Source organism: Nerophis ophidion, linkage group LG20, assembly GCF_033978795.1.
Source record: "Nerophis ophidion isolate RoL-2023_Sa linkage group LG20, RoL_Noph_v1.0, whole genome shotgun sequence".
Lineage (NCBI taxonomy): Eukaryota > Metazoa > Chordata > Actinopteri > Syngnathiformes > Syngnathidae > Nerophis > Nerophis ophidion.
This window is the reverse complement of record NC_084630.1, coordinates 46,735,602-46,757,943: the sequence shown is the minus strand read 5'-3', so window position 1 is coordinate 46,757,943 and position 22,342 is coordinate 46,735,602. Positions and strand designations below refer to the sequence as shown.

General features: G+C 35.4%; 1 long non-coding RNA gene across 1 annotated transcript; it reads right to left on the bottom strand.

The window, feature by feature from the left end:
- Positions 1-13,130: 13,130 nt before the first annotated feature.
- Positions 13,131-21,294, bottom strand: LOC133539239 (uncharacterized). The gene is made up of 3 exons (XR_009803217.1): positions 21,228-21,294; positions 13,459-13,500; positions 13,131-13,265 (listed from the first exon to the last, which is right to left on the bottom strand). It is a non-coding gene; the product is annotated as an uncharacterized LOC133539239 (long non-coding RNA).
- Positions 21,295-22,342: the final 1,048 nt, after the last annotated feature.

Here is a 22,342-nt window from a genome sequence, read left to right as displayed (position 1 = left end):
TGAAGGCTGGAGAGAGGAAGTGGATTATAGGTTGTTGCTGCTAAGGTCAGGTTATAGACGTGGACACTTCTTGCACAACGCATATAAAGTGCTGGGAAGCCACTAGAAGAGTTTGTAGACCAACACTTAAGAACTGGAATGTCTCTCAATGAAGTGTAGACCTCTGCTAAGGCGTTCATGCCAAACTTCCCGAATTTCAGTGTCCATCCCGAAAATTTCCCGGGAAAACCATTCTCCCGAATATCTCCTGATTTCCAGTCGGACTTGAGTGAGGACAGCCTGTCTTCACGTTCGCTTTTCCTCCATATAAACAGCGTGCCGGCCCAGTCACGTTATAACATCTACGACTTTTGGAGCTCAGTGCACAACTTCACACACAACAAGAAGAAAACTATTATAGAGGTCTCTGTTATCCACAGAAGTATCTATAACCCATAAAGTAGGCAGGCACGGAGCTATTTCTCAGCATGTGTTTATTCCATCCGGCACGTTAATACACTCAAAACATCCAGATTCCCATCATGCATTGCTTCAAAACTACGGCAAGTAGTAATGTCCAAAAGAGTGACGGAAAATAGAACGAGGATGGACAATTCAACCCTAAACTCACTCCTTTCCTGCAAATTAAATGTCACAGATGCTGCCCATACCTATGCTCCTTCAAAGGCTGTGCTATTGGCTGCAAAGCATAGCACTTCAAACACAACAATAAGTAGAGTTTTATGTGTGTGTAAATAAATGAACACTGAAATTCAAGTATTATACAGTGGGGCAAAAAGGTGTTTAGTCAGCACGCGATTGTGCAAGTTCTCCCACTTAAAATGATGACAGAGGTCTGTAATTTTCATCATAGGTACACTTCAACTTTGAGAGACAATGTGAAAAAAAAATTCCAGGAATTCACATTGTAGGAATTTTAAAGAATTTATTTGTAAATGATGGTGAAAAATAAGTATTTGATCAACCATTCAAAGCTCTCACTGATGGGAAGAGGTTCTGGCTCAAAATCTCACGATACATGGCCCCATTCATTCTTTCCTTAACACGGATCAATCGTCCTGTCCCCTTAGCAGAAAAACAGCCCCAAAGCATGATGTTTCCACCCCCATGCTTCACAGTAGGTATGGTGTTCTTGGGATGCAACTCAGTATTCTTCTTCATCCAAACACAATGAGTTGAATTTATACCAAAATGGATACATGGATGATACAGCAGAGGATTGGGAGAATGTCATGTGGTCAGATGAAATCAAAATAGAACTTTTTGGTATAAACTCAACTCGCCTAAAAAGCATGTTAGCGTCGATTAGCTTGCAGTCATGGATTGACCAAATATGCCTTTTTAGCGCTCCACTAAATCAACAAAATACACAAATCTCGCCTTTGTGCATTCACGCACAGCATAAAACGTTTGGTGGACAAAAGGAGACTAAGAAGGAGTGGCATAAAACATGTCTTTCTGTGGCAGCGTCAGAGAAAGTTGTACATGTAAACTAACTGCGGTGCGTTCAAGGACCGCTGAAATTAGTACGACAAAGTAGTGTAGCAAGTGTAACAAACAGTGGGATTTCTAATAATTCGGAAGGTTTGGGTCATGCTTGTCCTACAGAAACCATACGAAAACAAAATATTTATATAAATATTTAAATACATTTTTCTTTATTTTCTATTTTGCCCATTTTTTTGTAAGATCCAAAACGGGCTGTTTTTTTTTTATAAGAAAAGATTGTTATTTAATTTTATTGTGTCATGATTCCTACATTCTTTGGCCTGTAAGGCACATGGAGGATGGGCTGGTGGGATAGGCTGCCAACTGCGGGCCGTCTTCCCCGCCCGGTTGCACTTAAATACCCGTCACTGCGATGAGACTCGGCCTCTACAGACACGACACTCCGGGTGACACGGCGAGGTCGGCGCCATCACGACGCGAGCCCGGGCCGGGGCGAGGGGGAAGGGGGAAAAAGACGAGGGCGACGGAGGGAAACGAGGAGGGGGTCCCGTTGAGGGTACGAGTACAGCTGGGATTTTCTTGTAATGCGAGAAAAATAGTCCGATCGACATGAGACTCTTGATACCCAACATGTCATCTATGACAGAGAATTTACATTCAAATGGTTTTTCACCATTGGAGTGTAAACCTTGGACATACAGAATTATCTGATAGTATGTGCTGTAGAAAAATAGTCTTCGTATTTGCATATTTCTGCATGAATCAGGCTTTTATTTGGTCACCGACTTTTTTGCAGTTTACAATTAAAAGCCTACTGAAAGCCACTACTAGCGACCATGCAGTCTGATAGTTTATATATCAATGATGAAATATTAACATTGCAACACATGCCAATACGGCCGCTTTAGTTTACTAAATTGCAATTTTAAATTTTGCGCCGAAGTATCCGGCTAAAAGGTCTCGGTATGATGACACGTGCGCGTGACGTCACGCATTATAGACGACATTTTGTTCCAGCATCGTTCACAGCTATAAGTCCGTTTTCATCGCATAATTCCACAGTATTCTGGACATCTGTGTTGCTGAATCTTTTGCAATTTGTTCAATGAATAATGGAGACATCAAAGAAGAAAGCTGTAGGTGGGAAGCGGTGTATTGCGGCCGCCTTTAGCAACACAAACACAGCCTGTGTTTCATTGTTTACATACCCGAAAGATGAAGGTTTACTATGGAACAGAGCGGTCAAGCGAACAGGGTTGGATTGGACCACACACACACAAAGTACAGTATTATGCAGCGATCATTTCGAAAGATCATGTTTCGAAAAAGGTCCCTTGTGAAGGGCAGAGACGGGCTTTGCCACCACCCGTCGACTGGTGCTGAAGAAAGGTGCGGGGCTGACCTTCAGGTTGTACAGGTACAACCATATAATCACTAGTAACACAATTAGGAGTTAAGGGATTTTCAATAATTTTATCCTAGTAAATTTGTATAATAACATCTGAATCGCTCCCACTGTATGTTTTTTTTTTTCCCTAGTCCTTCACTCTCCCTTTCCTCCTTCAGGAATCTTTCGTCGCTCAAATTAATGGGGAAATCGTCGCTTTCTCGGTCCGAATCGCTCTCGCTGCTGGTGGCCATGATTGTAAACAATGTTCAGATGTGAGGAGCTCCACAACCCATGACGTCACGCGCACATCGTCTGCCACTTCCGCTACAGACAAGGCTTTTTTATCAGCACCAAAAATTGCGAACTTTGTCGTGGATGTTCTCTACTGAATCCTTTCAGCAAAAATATGGCAATATCGCGAAATGATCAAGTATGACACATAGAATGGACCTGCTATCCCCGTTTAAATAAGAACAGTAACACAATAAGCAGATAAGGGATTTTCCAGAATTATCCTAAAAAATTTGTCTAAAAACATCTGAATCGCTCCCACTGCACAGTTTTTATCTATTTTTCCTAGTCCTTCACTCTCACTTTCCTCATCCACGAGTCCTTCATCCTCGCTCAAATTAATGGGGAAATCGTCGCTTTCTTGGTCCGAATCGCTCTCGCTGCTGGTGGCCATGATTGTAAACAATGTTCAGATGTGAGGAGCTCCACAACCCGTGACGTCACGCGCACATCGTCTGCTACTTCCGGAACAGGCAAGGCTTTTTTATCAGCGACCAAAAGTTGCAAACTTTATCATCGATGTTCTCTACTAAATCCTTTCAGCAAAAATATGGCAATATTGCGAAATGATCAAGTATGACACATAGCATGGACCTGCTATCCCCGTTTAAATAAGAACATCTCATTTCGGTAGGCCTTTAAGAAACACATAATTGTGCTTTTTTTGTTTCACCCCAAAACCATAATTTTAAAAATAAATCAGGAAAAGTAATTGAGACCAAAAAAGAAACACCTTTTTTAATTTTTTTACATGCGACATTTTGACAGTTTGTCAACGTTAATGGTGTCATTTCCATAGGCATCCAAAAGAATCAGCTGTTTTTGTGTTTCCCGCATTATGGTTGTCATGTAACACAAGACCAGACTTTTTAGCAGTTCACACTTTAAAAAAAAAAGCCATCCATCCATCCATTTTCTACCGTTTGCTTGTCACCTCTTGTGGTCGCGGGGGACGGCAGAAAGGGACTGGAGCCTATCCCGGTTGTACATCGCAAGGCCAACATATGTTTTCGATCGACACATTTTACAATCAAGTGAAACGCAACAAAAATGCAACAAACTGAAATATAAACGCAAAGGGTTCAAAATAAAGCCACCTACAATCTGATATAGCTGATACATCACTAATCTTTAGAGCAGGGGTAGGGAACCTATGGCTCGCGAGCCAGACGTGGCTCTTTTGATAACTACATCTGTTCCTCTCGTATGTGGTCCTCTCCAAGGTTTCTCATCGTCATCAGTCACTGTCACCAACGTTCCACTGGGTGAGAGTTTTTTCCTTACCCTTATGTGGGCTCTGTACCAAGGGTGTCGTTGTGAGTTGTGCAGCCCTTTGAGACACTTGTGATTTAGGGCTATATAAGTAAACGTTGACTGATTTATTAGACAACGAGGCCCAGGTGGGCCTTCTACGCACCTGTCGCTGATTTCGAGGCTGGTCTTGCCACACCCCGTTTCGCCACCTCCACAGTTAGCTTCAAAATAACAATGTTATTACAAAGAAGAAGAGACTTATTATACTCTAGATATGTTGGTCTTACTTAAAAATGTTGTGTTCAGTGTTGAAAAAAATTAAAAAAAATATATGGCTCTTACCGAAGTACATTTTAAAATATTTGGATTCTTGGCTCTCTCAGCCCAAAAAGGTTCCCGACCCCTGCTTTAGAACTTGTGAAAATCGTATAAGCTGCTGTGACGTACATTACCATAGTAACTAGTTAGATGACCATAGTAACTAATTAGATGACCATAGTAACTAATTAGATGACCATAGTAACTAATTAGATGACCATTGTAACTAATTAGATGACCATAGTAACTAATTAGATGAGCATAGTAAGTAATTAGATGACCATAGTAACTAATTAGATGAGCATAGTAAGTAATTAGATGACCATAGTAACTAATTACATGACCATAGTAACTAATTACATGACCATAGTAACTAATTAGATGACCATAGTAACTAATTAGATGACCATAGTAACTAATTAGATGACCATAGTAACTAATTAGATGAGCATAGTAAGTAATTACATGACCATAGTAACTAATTAGATGACCATAGTAACTAATTAGATGAGCATAGTAACTAATTAGATGACCATAGTAACTAATTAGATGACCATAGTAACTAATTAGATGACCATAGTAACTAATTAGATGAGCATAGTAAGTAATTACATGACCATAGTAACTAATTAGATGACCATAGTAACTAATTAGATGACCATAGTAACTAATTACATGACCATAGTAACTAATTAGATGACCATAGTAACTAATTAGATGACCATAGTAACTAATTAGATGACCATAGTAACTAATTAGATGAGCATAGTAAGTAATTACATGACCATAGTAACTAATTACATGACCATAGTAACTAATTAGATGAGCATAGTAAGTAATTAGATGACCATAGTAACTAATTAGATGAGCATAGTAAGTAATTAGATGACCATAGTAACTAATTACATGACCATAGTAACTAATTACATGACCATAGTAACTAATTAGATGACCATAGTAACTAATTAGATGACCATAGTAACTAATTAGATGACCATAGTAACTAATTAGATGAGCATAGTAAGTAATTACATGACCATAGTAACTAATTACATGACCATAGTAACTAATTTCATGACCATAGTAACTAATTACATGACCATAGTAACTAATTACATGACCATCGTAACTAATTAGATGACCATAGTAACTAATTAGATGACCATAGTAAGTAATTAGATGAGCATAGTAAGTAATTACATGACCATAGTAACTAATTAGATGACCATAGTAACTAATTACATGACCATAGTAACTAATTAGATGACCCTAGTAACTAATTACATGACCCTAGTAACTAATTACATAATCATAGTAACTAATTACATGACCATAGTAACTAATTAGATGAGCATAGTAAGTAATTAGATGAGCATAGTAACTAATTACATGACCATAGTAACTAATTACATTAGCATAGTAACTAATTAGATGAGCATAGTAACTAATTACATGAGCATAGTAACTAATTAGATGAGCATAGTAACTAATTAGATGAGCATACTAACTAATTAGATGAGCATAGTAACTAATTAGATGACCATACTAACTAATTAGATGACCATACTAACTAATTAGATGAGTATAGTAAGTAATTAGATGAGCATAGTAAGTAATTACATGAGCATAGTAACTAATTAGATGACCATAGTAACTAATTAGATGACCATAGTAACTAATTACATGACCATAGTAACTAATTAGATGACCCTAGTAACTAATTAGATGACCCTAGTAACTAATTACATGACCATAGTAACTAATTACATGACCATAGTAACTAATTAGATGAGCATAGTAAGTAATTAGATGACCATAGTAACTAATTAGATGAGCATAGTAAGTAATTAGATGACCATAGTAAGTAATTAGATGAGCATAGTAACTAATTAGATGACCATAGTAACTAATTACATGAGCATAGTAACTAATTAGATGAGCATAGTAACTAATTAGATGAGCATAGTAAGTAATTAGATGACCATAGTAACTAATTAGATGAGCATAGTAACTAATTACATGACCATAGTAACTAATTACATGAGCATAGTAACTAATTACATGAGCATAGTAACTAATTAGATGAGCATAGTAACTAATTAGATGAGCATAGTAACTAATTAGATGAGCATAGTAAGTAATTAGATGAGCATAGTAAGTAATTACATGAGCATAGTAAGTAATTAGATGAGCATAGTAACTAATTAGATGACCATAGTAACTAATTAGGTGAGCATAGTAACTGATTAGATGACCATAGTAACTAATTAGATGACCATAGTAACTAATTAGATGACCATAGTAACTAATTAGATGACCATAGTAACTAATTGGATGACCATAGTAACTAATTAGATGACCATAGTAACTAATTAGATGAGCATAGTAACTGATTAGATGACCATAGTAACTAATTAGATGACCATAGTAACTAATTAGATGACCATAGTAACTAATTGGATGACCATAGTAACTAATTAGATGACCATAGTAACTAATTAGATGAGCATAGTAACTGGCATATTATCCATAAGCGCAGATTCCAACCATTGAAATACTTTGTATAGTTCAAGATTCACGGTCATTAGAAAACATGACTGCACGTCATAATGGCAGCTACACTTTCCATCTTAAAGATAAAAAAAAAATTGGGAATGTCCGGCGGGCCAGATTGAAAAGCTTAACGGTCCGCATGTGGCCCTCGTGCCTTAAAGGCCTACTGAAATGAGATGTTCTTATTCAAACAGGGATAGCAGGTCCATTCTATGTGTCATACTTGATCATTTCGCGACATTGCCATATTTTTGCTGAAAGGATTTAGTAGAGAACATCGATGATAAAGTTTGCAACTTTTGGTCGCTGATAAAAAAGCCTTGCCTGTTCCGGAAGTAGCAGACGATGTGCGCGTGACGTCACGGGTTGTGGAGCTCCTCACATCTGAACATTGTTTATAATCATGGCCACCAGCAGCGAGAGCGATTCGGACCGAGAAAGCCACGATTTCCCCATTAATTTGAGCGAGGATGAAAGATTCGTGGATGAGGATAGTGAGAGTTAAGGACTAGGAGAAAGAAAGAAAAAAAAAAGACAAAGGCAGTGGGACCGATTCAGATGTTATTAGACACATTTACTAGGATAATTCTGGAAAATCCCTTATCTCCTTATTGTGTTACTAGTGTTGTTGTTGAGATCCACTTTTTGGATCATCCACATATTATTGTTTGTGGTTTCATTTTAATTTTCACTCTCCGTCTGATCCTATTATTTCCTGTTTAAGTCGGTCTCCATGGTAGCTTATCAGTTTCACCTGTTTCTCACGGCCCTGTACACCTGTCCTCACTAATCACCTGCCTTATATAAGCCTGCAGCTTCTGTTGTTCAGTCTGGGATCCAAACTTGTTCATACGCAACGGTACGTCTGCTTTGCGCTTTTGCTTACATGCAAATTTCAGTATTATTCTCGCGAGCTCTCACGCTGCGCACTTTTATTCATTCTTAGCTCTCACGCTAAATGTTTTGTTTTACCCTTTGTGTGCCTATGTGCCAGTTTAGTTTACTATTTGTTTATCCCAGCTTTCATGATAGCGTCTTTTGTTTGCCTTTTCTTAGCTCCAGTATTTTTGTTCCCTAGCACCTTTTGTTAAATAAATCCTTAGTTCATACCTTTTGCGGTGTTCAATTTTCGACGCATCCTCGAGGGAATCGAACCCAGCATCACAATGCCGAACAGGCGTAACAGTTGTAGTGAGATTATATGGTACCTTAAAGTCGGAGGGGTGTGGCCACGGGTGTGGTGACCGCCAGTGTCTCCGAGGGAACCAGCCACAATTAAGTGTATTCCCGGGGGCAGAGCACCTGACATTGAAGCTAATCTTAGGGAGCTAACTCGCAACAGGCCTAGTAAACACGTACGACAGGCTAACCGCACCACTAGTTATGCAAATATAGTAATACACGTTGGCTCCAATGACGTTAGGATGAGACAATCAGAGATTACAAAGAGAAACATAGCCAGGGCTTGTAATCTCGCTAGAAAGATGTCCAGGCATCGAGTAATTGTCTCTGGCCCCCTGCCTGGGAGAGGCAATGATGAGAGATATAGCAGATTAGTCTCTCTTAACAAGTGGCTGGATAGCTTCTGTAGACAACAGGGATTTACGTTTGATAATTGGCCCTCTTTCTGGGGCAAACCTGGCTTGCTGAGGAGAGACGGCCTTCACCCTAACCAGGAAGGCGCTATCCTCTTGTCTCGGAACATAGATTTGGCATTGAGCCACATTTGACTAACTGCACTAGAGCAAGCCCGGTCACAGGCAATTACAGAGCCTGCTAGCCTGGGTATGGAGTCAGTTAAGTTAGAACTAGCCAGCGCCAGGCTGGATGATCCCTGTACACATAGCAATTTTCTTAGAATAATACACAACTCACATAATGGTTTTTCTGCTATGACTATGACTACGTCAGAGTTAGACATGCGTTCTACAGAGGTGGCAAAGTATGATGTGTTCAGTTTATCGGAGCACCAAGTAGACAATCTGAAAATTCCCGTCATATCAATTCTTAGGTATGGTCGTAATTATTTTAAGTGCACTGCGCATAATAAACGCAACCTTATTAATATTGCTACTACGGATAATTTTATCAAAAACTCCTTAAAACAGCCCACTACCTATAATATGGGCTTTCTAAACATCAGATCTTTGTCTCCCAAAACGTTATTAGTCTATGAGGTCATTAGAGAAAACAACCGTAACGTCATCGGTCTTAGCGAAACCTGGCTTAAACCAGACGACTTTTTTGCGATAAATGAGGCATCCCCTCCTAACTATACGAATGCGCATATTGCCCGTGGGAAGGGGGGGGGGGGGGGGGGGGGTCGCACTAATATACATCGAAAACTTTAACTTTAGTCCTAACTTAAATAATAAATATAAATCGTTTGAAGTGCTTTCTATGAAGTCTGCCACACCGCTGCCTCTGTGCCTGGCCGTTATCTACCGCCCCCCAGGGCCCTATTCGGAATTATTAGTGAATTCTCAGAGTTTGTTGCTGAGCTACTGACGCACGCCGATAACATAATTATAATGGGGGGACTTTAATATCCATATGAATACCCCATTGGACCCACCGTGCGTGGCGCTCCAGACTATAATTGATAGCTGTGGTCTAACACAAATAATAAATGAACCGACACATCGCAGCGGTAATACGATAGACCTAGTGCTTGTCAGAGGTATCACCGTTTCCAAAGTTATGATACTCCCATATACTAAAGTAATGTCCGATCATTACCTTAGAAAATTCGAAGTTCAGACTCATGTTCGGCAAACTAATAATAATAGTAACTGCTATAGCAGCCGCAACATTAATACGGCCACAACGACAACTCTTGCTGACCTACTGCCCTCGTTAATGGCACCATTCCCAAAGTATGTGGGCTCTATTGATAACCTCACTAACAACTTTAACAACGCCCTGCGCGAAACCATTGATAGTATAGCACCGCTGAAGTTAAAAAAGGCTCCAAAAAGGCGTACGCCATGGTTTACAGGAGAAACTAGAGCTCAGAAATTATTATGTAGAAAGGTGGAACGCAAAAGGCACACGACTAAACTTGAAGTGCACCATCAAGCATGGAGTGATAGTTTAATATCTTATAAATGCATGCTTACCTTAGCTAAAACTAATTATTACTCAAATCTCATCCGCATTAATAAAAACGATCCAAAATTTTGGTTTAGTACAGTAGCATCGCTAACCCAACAAGGGACTCCTTCCAGTAGCTCCACCCATTCTGCAGATGACTTTATGAAGTTCTTCAATAAGAAAATTGAACTTATTAGAAAGGAGATTAAAGACAATGCGTCCCAGCTACAACGGGGTTCTATTAACACTGACACGATTGTATATACGGCGGATACTGCAAATATCCAAAATAGTTTCTCTCGTTTTGATGAAATAACATTAGAAGGATTGTTACAACGTGTAAATGGAATAAAACAAACATGTTTATTTGACCCACTTCCTGGGAAACTGATCAAGGAGCTCTTTGTATTATTAGGTCCATCAGTGCTAAATATTATAAACTTATCACTTTCCTCGGGCACTGTTCCCCTAGCATTCAAAAAAGCGGTTATTCATCCTCTCCTTAAAAGACCTAACCTCGATCCTGACCTCATGGTAATCTACCGACCGGTGTCTCACCTTCCCTTTATTTCGAAAATCCTCGAAAAAATTGTTGCAGAGCAGCTAAATGAACACTTAGCGTCTAACAATCTATGTGAAACCTTTGAATCCGGTTTCAGGGCAAATCACTCCACGGAGACAGCCCTCGCAAAAATGACTAATGATCTATTGCTAACGATGGATTCTGATGCGTCATCTATGTTGCTGCTCCTCGATCTTAGCGCTGCTTTCGATACCGTCGATCATAATATTTTATTAGAGCGTATCAAAACACGAATTGGTATGTCAGACTCAGCACCGTCTTTGTTTAACTCTTATCTTACTGACAGGGTGCAGTGCGTCTCCCATAACAATGTGACCTCGGACTACGTTAAGGTAACGTGTGGAGTTCCCCAGGCTTCGGTCCTTGGCCCTGCACTCTTCAGCATCTATATGCTGCCGCTAGGTGACGTCATACGCAAATACGGTGTTAGCTTTCACTGTTATGCTGATGACACCCAACTCTACATGCCCCTAAATCTGACCAACACGCCGGACTGTAGTCAGTTGGAAGTGTGTCTTAATGAAATTAAACAATGGATGTCCGCTAACTTTTTGCAACTTAACGCCAAAAAAACGGAAATGCTGATTATCGGTCCTGCTAGACACCGACCTCTATTTAATAATACAACTTTAACATTTGACAACCAAATAATAAAACAAGGTGACTCGGTAAAAAATCTGGGTATTATCTTCGACGCAACTCTCTCCTTTGAGTCACACATTAAAAGAGTTACTAAAACGGCCTTCTTTCATCTCCGTAATATCGCTAAAATTCACTCCATTTTGTCCACTAAAGACGTCGAGATCATTATCCATGCATTTGTTATGTCTCGTCTCGATTACTGTAACGTGTTATTTTCGGGTCTCCCCATGTCTAGCATTAAAAGATTACAGTTGGTACAAAATGCGGCTGCTAGACTTTTGACAAGAACAAGAAAGTTTGATCACATTACGCCTATACTGTATATACCTTTATATACATATATACATACATATATACCTATACTGGCTCACCTGCACTGGCTTCCTGTGCACTTAAGATGTGACTTTAAGGTTTTACTACTTACGTATAAAATATTACACGGTCTAGCTCCATCCTATCTTGCCGATTGTATTGTACCATATGTCCCGGCAAGAAATCTGCGTTCAAAAGACTCCGGCTTATTAGTGATTCCTAAAGCCCAAAAAAAGTCTGCGGGCTATAGAGCGTTTTCCGTTCGGGCTCCAGTACTCTGGAATGCCCTCCCGGTAACAGTTCGAGATGCTACCTCAGTAGAAGTATTTAAGTCTCACCTAAAAACTCATCTGTATACTCTAGCCTTTAAATAGACCTCCTTTTTCCACCAGTTGATCTGCCGCTTTTTTTCTTTTTTCTCTCCTATGTCCCCCCCTTCCTTGTGGAGGGGGTCCAGTCCGATGACCATGGATGAAGAGTCGAGACCCAGGATGGACCGCTCGCCTGTGTATCGGTTGGGGACATCTCTACGCTGCTGATCCGCCTCCGCTTGGGATGGTTTCCTGTGGACGGGACTCTCGCTCCTGTCTTGGATCCGCCTTGAACTGAACTCCCGCGGCTGTGTTGGAGCCACTATGGATTGAACTTTCACAGTATCATGTTAGACCCGCTCGACATCCATTGCTTTCGGTCGGGGAACCATGTTCGCTTGACCGCTCTGTTCCATAGTAAAGCTTCACCATCATCTTTCGGGAATGTAAACAATGAAACACCAGCTGTGTTTGTGTTGCTAAAGGCGGCCGCAATACACCGCTTCCCACCTACATCTTTCTTCTTTGACGTCTCCATTATTAATTGAAAAAAATTGCAAAAGACTCAGCAACACAGATATCCAGAATACTGTGTAATTATGCGATTAAAGCAGACGACTTATAGCTGGGATCGGTGGTGGATCAAAATGTCCGCTACAATCCGTGACGTCATCATACCGCGACGTTTTCAACAGGATACTTCTGCGCGAAATTTCAAATTGTAATTTAGTAAAATAAAGCGGCCGTATTGACATGTGTTGCAATGTTAATATTTCATCATTGATATATAAACTATCAGACTGTGTGGTCGCTAGAAGTGGCTTTCAGTAGGCCTTTAATTTGCCCAGGTCTGGACTAGATAGAAGCATCCGTTGGAGTATTTATAGTTGTTTATTTGTTGTTTTTATTCATAAACAATAGTTTCATAAAATAAATGTCGGCAAAATGCGAGCATTATTCCCGCAGCTTTGTGCGATTGTTTTGCTGAGGGAAAAGTGCATTTGAACGTCTGCAAATAGACATCTCGGCGCCATGAAAAATGAATGAGGGCTATCTCCAAGCGCGCACACTGAAGAAGAAGAAGAAAAACAAGGAAAGATCCAAGACATCCTCTCTCATTGTGTCAACACTTCTCTCCGGGCCTTTCTTTCATGTTTGGCTTATGCACTTTAATTATCCCGGACCAGATAAAATTTGGAGAACATCATTTAATGCAAAAAGGTCAAAGCGGGAGTGCGATGAATGGGACTGGTAGAACTTACCAAGGCAGAACTCCACATCAGGCATCTTGGCTAAGCAAACACCTGAGAAGGAAAGAACCAAATTAATTTAAGTTCAAGTGCCAATGATTGTCTCTCTCACACACACACACACACACACACACACACACACACACTAGTTGTGGTGGAATTATTCTCTGCATTTGACCCATCACCCTTGATCACCCCCTGGGAGATGAGAGGAGCAGTGAGGAGCAGCGGTGGCCACGCCCGGGAATCATTTTTGGTGATTTAACCCCCAATTCCAACCCCTGAGGCTGAGTGCCAAGCAGGGATGTAATGACTCCCATTTTTTAATAGTCTTTGGTAAAATATAGACCATTATTCATATTTGCATTGTTTCTTATTATTACATTTACTGCGATGAGGCGGAGACTTGTCCAGAGTGTAAGCCGCCTTCCACCCGATTGTAGTTGAGATAGGCTCCAGTGCCCCCCACAACTTCTGAGTGACAAGCGGTAGGAATGGATGGATAATTACGTTTACATTGTTTCTTATACAAACCTTCACTAAAATATGGACCATTATTCATATTTGCAATGTTTCTTATGATTACATTACATGTACATTGTTTCTTACATTGTTTATTATCATACACACCACTAAAATATGGACCCTTATTCATATTTGCAATGTTTGATTACATTACATGTACATTGTTTCTTACATTGTTTATCATACACACCACTAAAATATGGACCTTTGTTCGTATTTACATTGTTTCCTACAATTACATTACATTTTTTTTTTATTATTATACAAACTTTCAATGAAATATGGACCATTATTCATATTTGCATTGTTTCTTATTATTACATTTACTGCGATGAGGCGGAGACTTGTCCAGAGTGTAAGCCGCCTTCCACCCGATTGTAGTTGAGATAGGCTCCAGTGCCCCCCACAACTTCTGAGTGACAAGCGGTAGGAATGGATGGATAATTACGTTTACATAGTTTCTTATACAAACCTTCACTAAAATATGGACCATTATTCATATTTGCAATGTTTCTTATGATTACATTACATGTACATTGTTTCTTACATTGTTTATTATCATACACACCACTAAAATATGGACCCTTATTCATATTTGCAATGTTTATGATTACATTACAGGTACATTGTTTCTTACATTGTTTATTATCATACACCACTAAAATATGGACCTTTGTTCATATTTACATTGTTTCCAACAATTACATTAGATTTTTTTTTTAATTATTATACACGCTTTCAATAAAATATGGACCATTATTCATATTTACATTGTTTCCTACAATTACATTACATTGTTTTACGTTATTATACAAACCTTCACTAAAATATGGACCATTATTCATATTTGCAATGTTTCTTATGATAACATTACATGTACATTGTTTCTTACATTGTTTATTATCATACACGCCACTAAAATATGGACCCTTATTCATATTTGCAATGTTTGATTACATTACATGTACATTGTTTCTTACATTGTTTATTATCATACACACCACTAAAATATGGACCTTTGTTCATATTCACATTGTTTCCTACAATTACTTTACATTGTTGTTTTTACATTATACAAAAATTCACTAAAATATGGACCATTATTCATATTTGCAAGGTTTCTTATAATTACATCACATGTACATTGTTTATCATACAACACTAAAATATGGACTTTTATTCATACTTACATTGTTTCCTACAATTACATTACATTGTTTTGTTTTTTTAATCATTATACAAACTTTCAATAAAATATGGACCATTATTCATATTTACATTGTTTCCTACAATTACATTACATTGTTGTTTTTTTTACATTATACAAACCTTCACTAAAATATGGACCATTATTCATATTTGCAAGGTTTCTTATAATTACATTACATGTACATTGTTTATCATAAAACACTAAAATATGGACTTTTATTCATATTTACATTGTTTCCTACAAATACATTACATTGGGTTTTTTTTAATTATCATATAAACTTTCAATAAAATATGGACCATTATTCATGTTTACATTGTTTCCTACAAGTACATTACGTTGTTTGTTTTACATTATACAAACCTTCACTAAAATATGGACCATTATTCATATTTGCGATGTTTCTTATAATTACATTACATGTACATTGTTTATCATACAACACTAAAATATGGAATTTTATTCATATTTACATTGTTTCCTACAATTACATTACATTGTTTTTTTTTTAATTATTATACAAACTTTCAATAAAATATGGACCATTATTCATATTTACATTGTTTCCTACAATTACATTACATTGTTTTTTTTTTACATTATAATAAAAACCTTCACTAAAATATGGACCATTATTCATATTTGCGATGTTTCTTACAATTACATTACATGTACATTGTTTATCATACAACACTAAAATATGGACTTTTGTTCATATTTACATTGTTTCCTACAATTACATTACATTGTTTTTTTTTTAAATTATACAAACTTTCAATAAAATATGGACCATTATTCATATTTACATTGTTTCCTACAATTACATTACATTGTTGTTGTTTTTTACATTATACAAACCTTCACTAAAATATGGACCATTATTCATATTTGCAATGTTTCTTATAATTACATTACATGTACATTGTTTATCATACAACACTAAAATATGGACTTTTATTCATATTTACATTGTTTCCTACAATTACAATATATTGTTTTTTTTTACATTATGCAAACCTTCACTAAAATATGGACCACTATTCATATTTGCAATGTTGCTTATGATTACATTACATGTACATTGTTTCTTACATTCTTTATTATCATACACACCACTAAAATATGGACCATTATTCATATTTGCAATGTTTCTTATGATTACATTACATGTACATTGTTTCTTACATTGTTTATTATCATACACACCACTAAAATATGGACCCTTATTCATATTTGCAATGTTTATGATTACATTACATGTACATTGTTTCTTACATTTTTTATTATCATACACACCACTAAAATATGGACCTTTGTTCATATTTACATTGTTTCCTACAATTACATTAGATTGTTTTTGTTTTTTTATTATTATACTAGCTTTCAAAAGATATGGACCATTATTCATATTTACATTGTTTCCTACAAATACATTACATTGTTTTTTTTTACATTATACAAACCTTCACTAAAATATGGACCATCATTCATATTTGCAAGGTTTCTTATACTTACATTACATGTACATTGTTTATCATACAACACTTAAATATGGACTTTTATTCATATTTACATTGTTTCCTACGATTACATTACATTGTTTTTTTTTAATCATTATACAAACCTTCAATAAAATATGGACCATTATTCATATTTACAGTTTCCTACAATTACATTACATTGTTTTTTTTACATTATTATACAAACCTTCACTAAAATATGGACCATTATTCATATTTGCGATGTTTCTTATAATTACATTACATGTACATTGTTTATCATACAACACTAAAATATGGACTTTTATTCATATTTACATTGTTTCCTACAATTACATTACATTGGGGTTTTTTTAATTATACAAACTTTCAATAAAATATGGACAATTATTCATATTTACATTGTTTCCTACAATTACATTGTTTTTTTTACATTATTATACAAACCTTCACTAAAATATGGACCATTATTCATATTTGCCATGTTTCTTATAATTACATTACATGTACATTGTTTACCATACAACACTAAAATATGGACTTTTATTCATATTTACATTGTTTCCTACAATTACATTACATTGTTTTTTTTATTATTATACAAACTTTCAATAAAATATGGACCATTATTCATATTTACATTGTTTCCTACAATTACATTACATTGTTTTTTTTATTATACAAACTTTCAATAAAATATGGACCATTATTCATATTTACATTGTTTCCTACAATTACATTACATTCGTTTTTTTTTTACATTATTATACAAACCTTCACTAAAATATGGACCATTATTCATATTTGCGATGTTTCTTACAATCACATTACATGTACATTGTTTATCATACAACACTAAAATATGGACTTGTATTCATATTTACATTGTTTCCTACAATTACATTACATTGTTGTTGTTTTTTAATTATACAAACTTTCAATAAAATATGGACCATTATTCATATTTGCAATGTTTCTTATAATTACATGTACATTGTTTATCATACAACACTAAAATATGGACTTTTATTCATATTTACATTGTTTCCTACAATTACAATACATTGTTTTTTTTTACATTATGCAAACCTTCACTAAAATATGGACCACTATTCATATTTGCAATGTTGCTTATGATTACATTACATGTACATTGTTTCTTACATTCTTTATTATCATCTACACCACTAAAATATGGACCATTATTCATATTTGCAATGTGTCTTATGATTACATTACATGTACATTGTTTCTTACATTGTTTATTATCATACACACCACTAAAATATGGACCATTATTCATATTTGCAATGTTTCTTATGATTACATTACATGTACATTGTTTCTTACATTGTTTATCATACACACCACTAAAATATGTACCCTTATTCAGATTTGCAATGTTTATGATTACATTACATGTACATTGTTTCTTACATTTTTTATTATCATACACCACTAAAATATGGACCTTTGTTCATATTTACATTGTTTCCTACAATTACATTAGATTGTTTTTTTTTAAATTATTATACAAACTTTCAAAAGATATGGACCATTCATATTTACATTGTTTCCTACAAATACATTACATTGTTTTCTTTTACATTATTATACAAACCTTCACTAAAATATGGACCATTATTCATATTTGCAATGTTTCTTATGATAACATTACACGTACATTGTTTCTTACATTGTTTATTATCATACACGCCACTAAAATATGGACCATTATTCATATTTGCAATGTTTCATTACATTACATGTACATTGTTTCTTACATTGTTTATTATCATACACACCACTAAAATATGTACCTTTGTTCATATTCACATTGTTTCCTACAATTACTTTACATTTTTGTTTTTTTTAATTATACAAACTTTCAATAAAATATGGACCATTATTCATATTTACATTGTTTCCTACAATTACATTACATTGTTGTTGTTTTTTACATTATACAAACCTTCACTAAAATATGGACCATTATTGATATTTGCAAGGTTTCTTATAATTACATCACATGTACATTGTTTATCATACAACACTAAAATATGGACTTTTATTCATACTTACATTGTTTCCTACAATTACATTACATTGTTTTGTTTTTTTAATCATTATACAAACTTTCAATAAAATATGGACCTATTATTCATATTTACATTGTTTCCTACAATTACATTACATTGTTGTTTTTTACATTATACAAACCTTCACTAAAATATGGACCATTATTCATATTTGCGATGTTTCTTATAATTACATTACATGTACATTGTTTAACATACAACACTAAAATATGGACTTTTATTCATATTTACATTGTTTCCTACAATTACAATACATTGTTTTTTTTTACATTATACAAACCTTCACTAAAATATGGACCACTATTCATATTTGCAATGTTTCTTATTACATTACATGTACATTGTTTCTTACATTCTTTATTATCATACACACCACTAAAATAGACCAATATTCATATTTACATTGTTTCCTACGATTACATTACATAGTTGTTTTTTACATTATACAAACCTTCACTATAATATGCACCATTATTCATATTTACATTGTGTCTTATGATTAAATCACATTCCTTACATTCTGTATTTTAAAAACCTTTGCTAAAATAGACCATTTTTCATATTTGCATTGTTTCTTATTACATGTACATTGTTTCTTACATTGTTTATTATAAAAACCTTCACTAAAATCTGGACCATTTTTCATATTTACATTGTGTCTTATGATTACATTATGTTGTTTCTTACACTATTATAAAAACCTTCACTAAAATCTGGAACATTTTTCATATTTTTTTTCTTTTTTTTTTTTTTCCCCCTTGGCCTCAGTCTGCACCCCCACTCCAGGGCCCAGGCTAAGACCGATTTTTTAAATTTTATTTTAATCTTCTATTCTTTTGTTGTTTCTTACATTGTTTATTATAAAAACCTTCAATAAAATATGGACCATTTTTCATATTTACATTGTGTCTTATGATTACATCACGTTCCTTACATTCTTTTACAAACTTTCGCTAAAATAGACAATTTTTCATATTTGCATTGTTTCTTATTTCATGTACATTGTTTCTTACATTATTATAAGAACCTTCACTAAAATATGGACCATTTTTCATATTTACATTGTGTCTTCTGATAACATTACGTTTCTTACATTATTTTACATGCATCGACTAAAATACGGACCATTTTTCATATTTGCATTGTTTCTTATTTCATGTACATTGTTTCTTACATTATAAAAACTTTCACTAAAATATGGACCATTTTTCATATGTACATTGTGTCTTATGAATAAATTATGTTTTTTCTTACATTTTACATGCATCGACTAAAATATGGACCATTTTTCATATTTACATTGAGTCTTATGATTAAATCACATTGTTTCTTACATTATAATAAAAACCTTCACTAAAATATGGACCTTTTTTCATATTTACATTGTGTCTTCTGATTACATTATGTTTCTTACATTATTTTACATGCATCGACTAAAAGACGGACCATTTTTCATATTTGCATTGTTTCTTATTTCATGTGCATTGTTTCTTACATTATTATAAAAACCTTCACTAAAATATGGACCATTTTTCATATTTACATTGTGCCTTATGATTAAATTATGTTGTATCTTACATTATTTTACATGCATCGACTAAAATATGGACCATTTTTCATATTTACATTGAGCCTTATGATTAAATCACATTGTTTCTTACATTATTATAAACACCTTCACTAAAATATGGACCTTTTTTCATATTTACGTTGGGTCTTCTGATTACATTATGTTTCTTACATTATTTTACATGCATCGACTAAAATACGGACCATTTTTCATATTTGCATTGTTTCTTATTTCATGTGCATTGTTTCTTACATTATAAAAACCTTCACTAAAATATAGACCATTTTTCATATTTACATTGTGTCTTATGATTAAATTATGTTGTATCTTACATTATTTTACATGCATCGACTAAAATATGGACCATTTTTCATATTTACATTGTGTCTTATGATTACATCACATTGTTTCTTACATTATTATATAAACCTTCACTAAAATATAGACCATTGTCAAGTTCTTTGGGGTTTTTTAACAGCTGTGCCCAAACTTGAAAGGGCCAGTTGGACTCAAGGACACAAAGGGACAACTCAATCATCTTTCCCTGTGATTTATTGATTTGAAGCAATAAAATAAAGTGGCTTATCGGTGTGAATGAATGGATGAACAGAATGAATAGTTGAATAGGTTGATAACCTTAAGCAAACAGAGAAAAAGAGTGTTTCATAAACATACATCATAATACATGCTTTGTTCCTTTAAAACAATCCAACCAACATTTGTTTCCGCTGATAGGGCCTAGCTTTAAGAATAATTTTAAATATCTCCAATAACTTTTTTACATTTACTTTGTTAACTTAAACAATTTTGTAAACATCAGTGAAATTATTTTCTTTAAACATTCTCAAACAAGCACTTTTTTCCTTTGGTTTTCTCACCAGTTGCGTCTTCCTTCCTCCTAGCAGAATGTCAAAAAGGGGCGACTGGACTGAAGCACAAACATTATGAGCATGTGCTCTGAGCAGGTGAACAGGTGAGTTCAATCAAGCCAATCTGTTGGAAGCAGCTGGAGATGTTCAGCCCTCAGCTCTCACTGCTGCCCCTTCAGGCCTGGAGTGTGCGCTACACATCAGTGGTGTTTGTGCTGCTCTCTACTTTGACTATCCATCCATTTTCTACCACTTATTCCCTTTTGGGGTCGCAGGGGGCACTGGTGCCTATCTCAGCTACAATCGGGCGGAAGGCGGGGTACACCCTGGACAAGTCGCCACCTCATCGCAGGGCCAACACAGGTAGACAGACAACATTCACACACTAGGGACCATTTAGTGTTGCCAATTAACCTATCCCCAGGTGCATGTCTTTGGAAGTGGGAGGGGCCTATCCCCAGGTGCATGTCTTTGGAGGTGGGAGGAAGCCGGAGTACCCGGAGGGAACCCACGCAGTCACGGGGAGAACATGCGAACTCCACACAGAAAGATCCCGAGCCGGGGATTGAACCCAGGACTGCAGGACCTTCGTATTGTGAGGCAGACGCACTAACCCCTCTGCCACCGTGTAGCCTCACTTGACAACCATTATTCATATTTGCATTGTTTCTTATGAATACTTCACATTGTTTCCTACATTGTTTATTATACAAACCTTCACTAAAATATAGACCATTATTCATATTTGCATTGTTTCTTATGATTACATCACATTTACACTGTTTATTATCATACACACCACTAAACTATGGACCATTATGCATATTTACATTGTTTCTTCTGATTACATTACATTGTTTTTTACATTATACAAACCTTCACTAAAATATGGACCATTATTCATATTTGCATTGTTTCTTATGATTACATCACATTTACACTGTTTATTATCATACACACCACTAAACTATGGACCATTATGCATATTTACATTGTTTCTTCTGATTACATTACATAGTTTTTTACATTATACAAACCTTCACTAAAATATGGACCATTATTCATATTTGCATTGTTTCTTATGATTACATCACATTTACACTGTTTATTATCATACACACCAC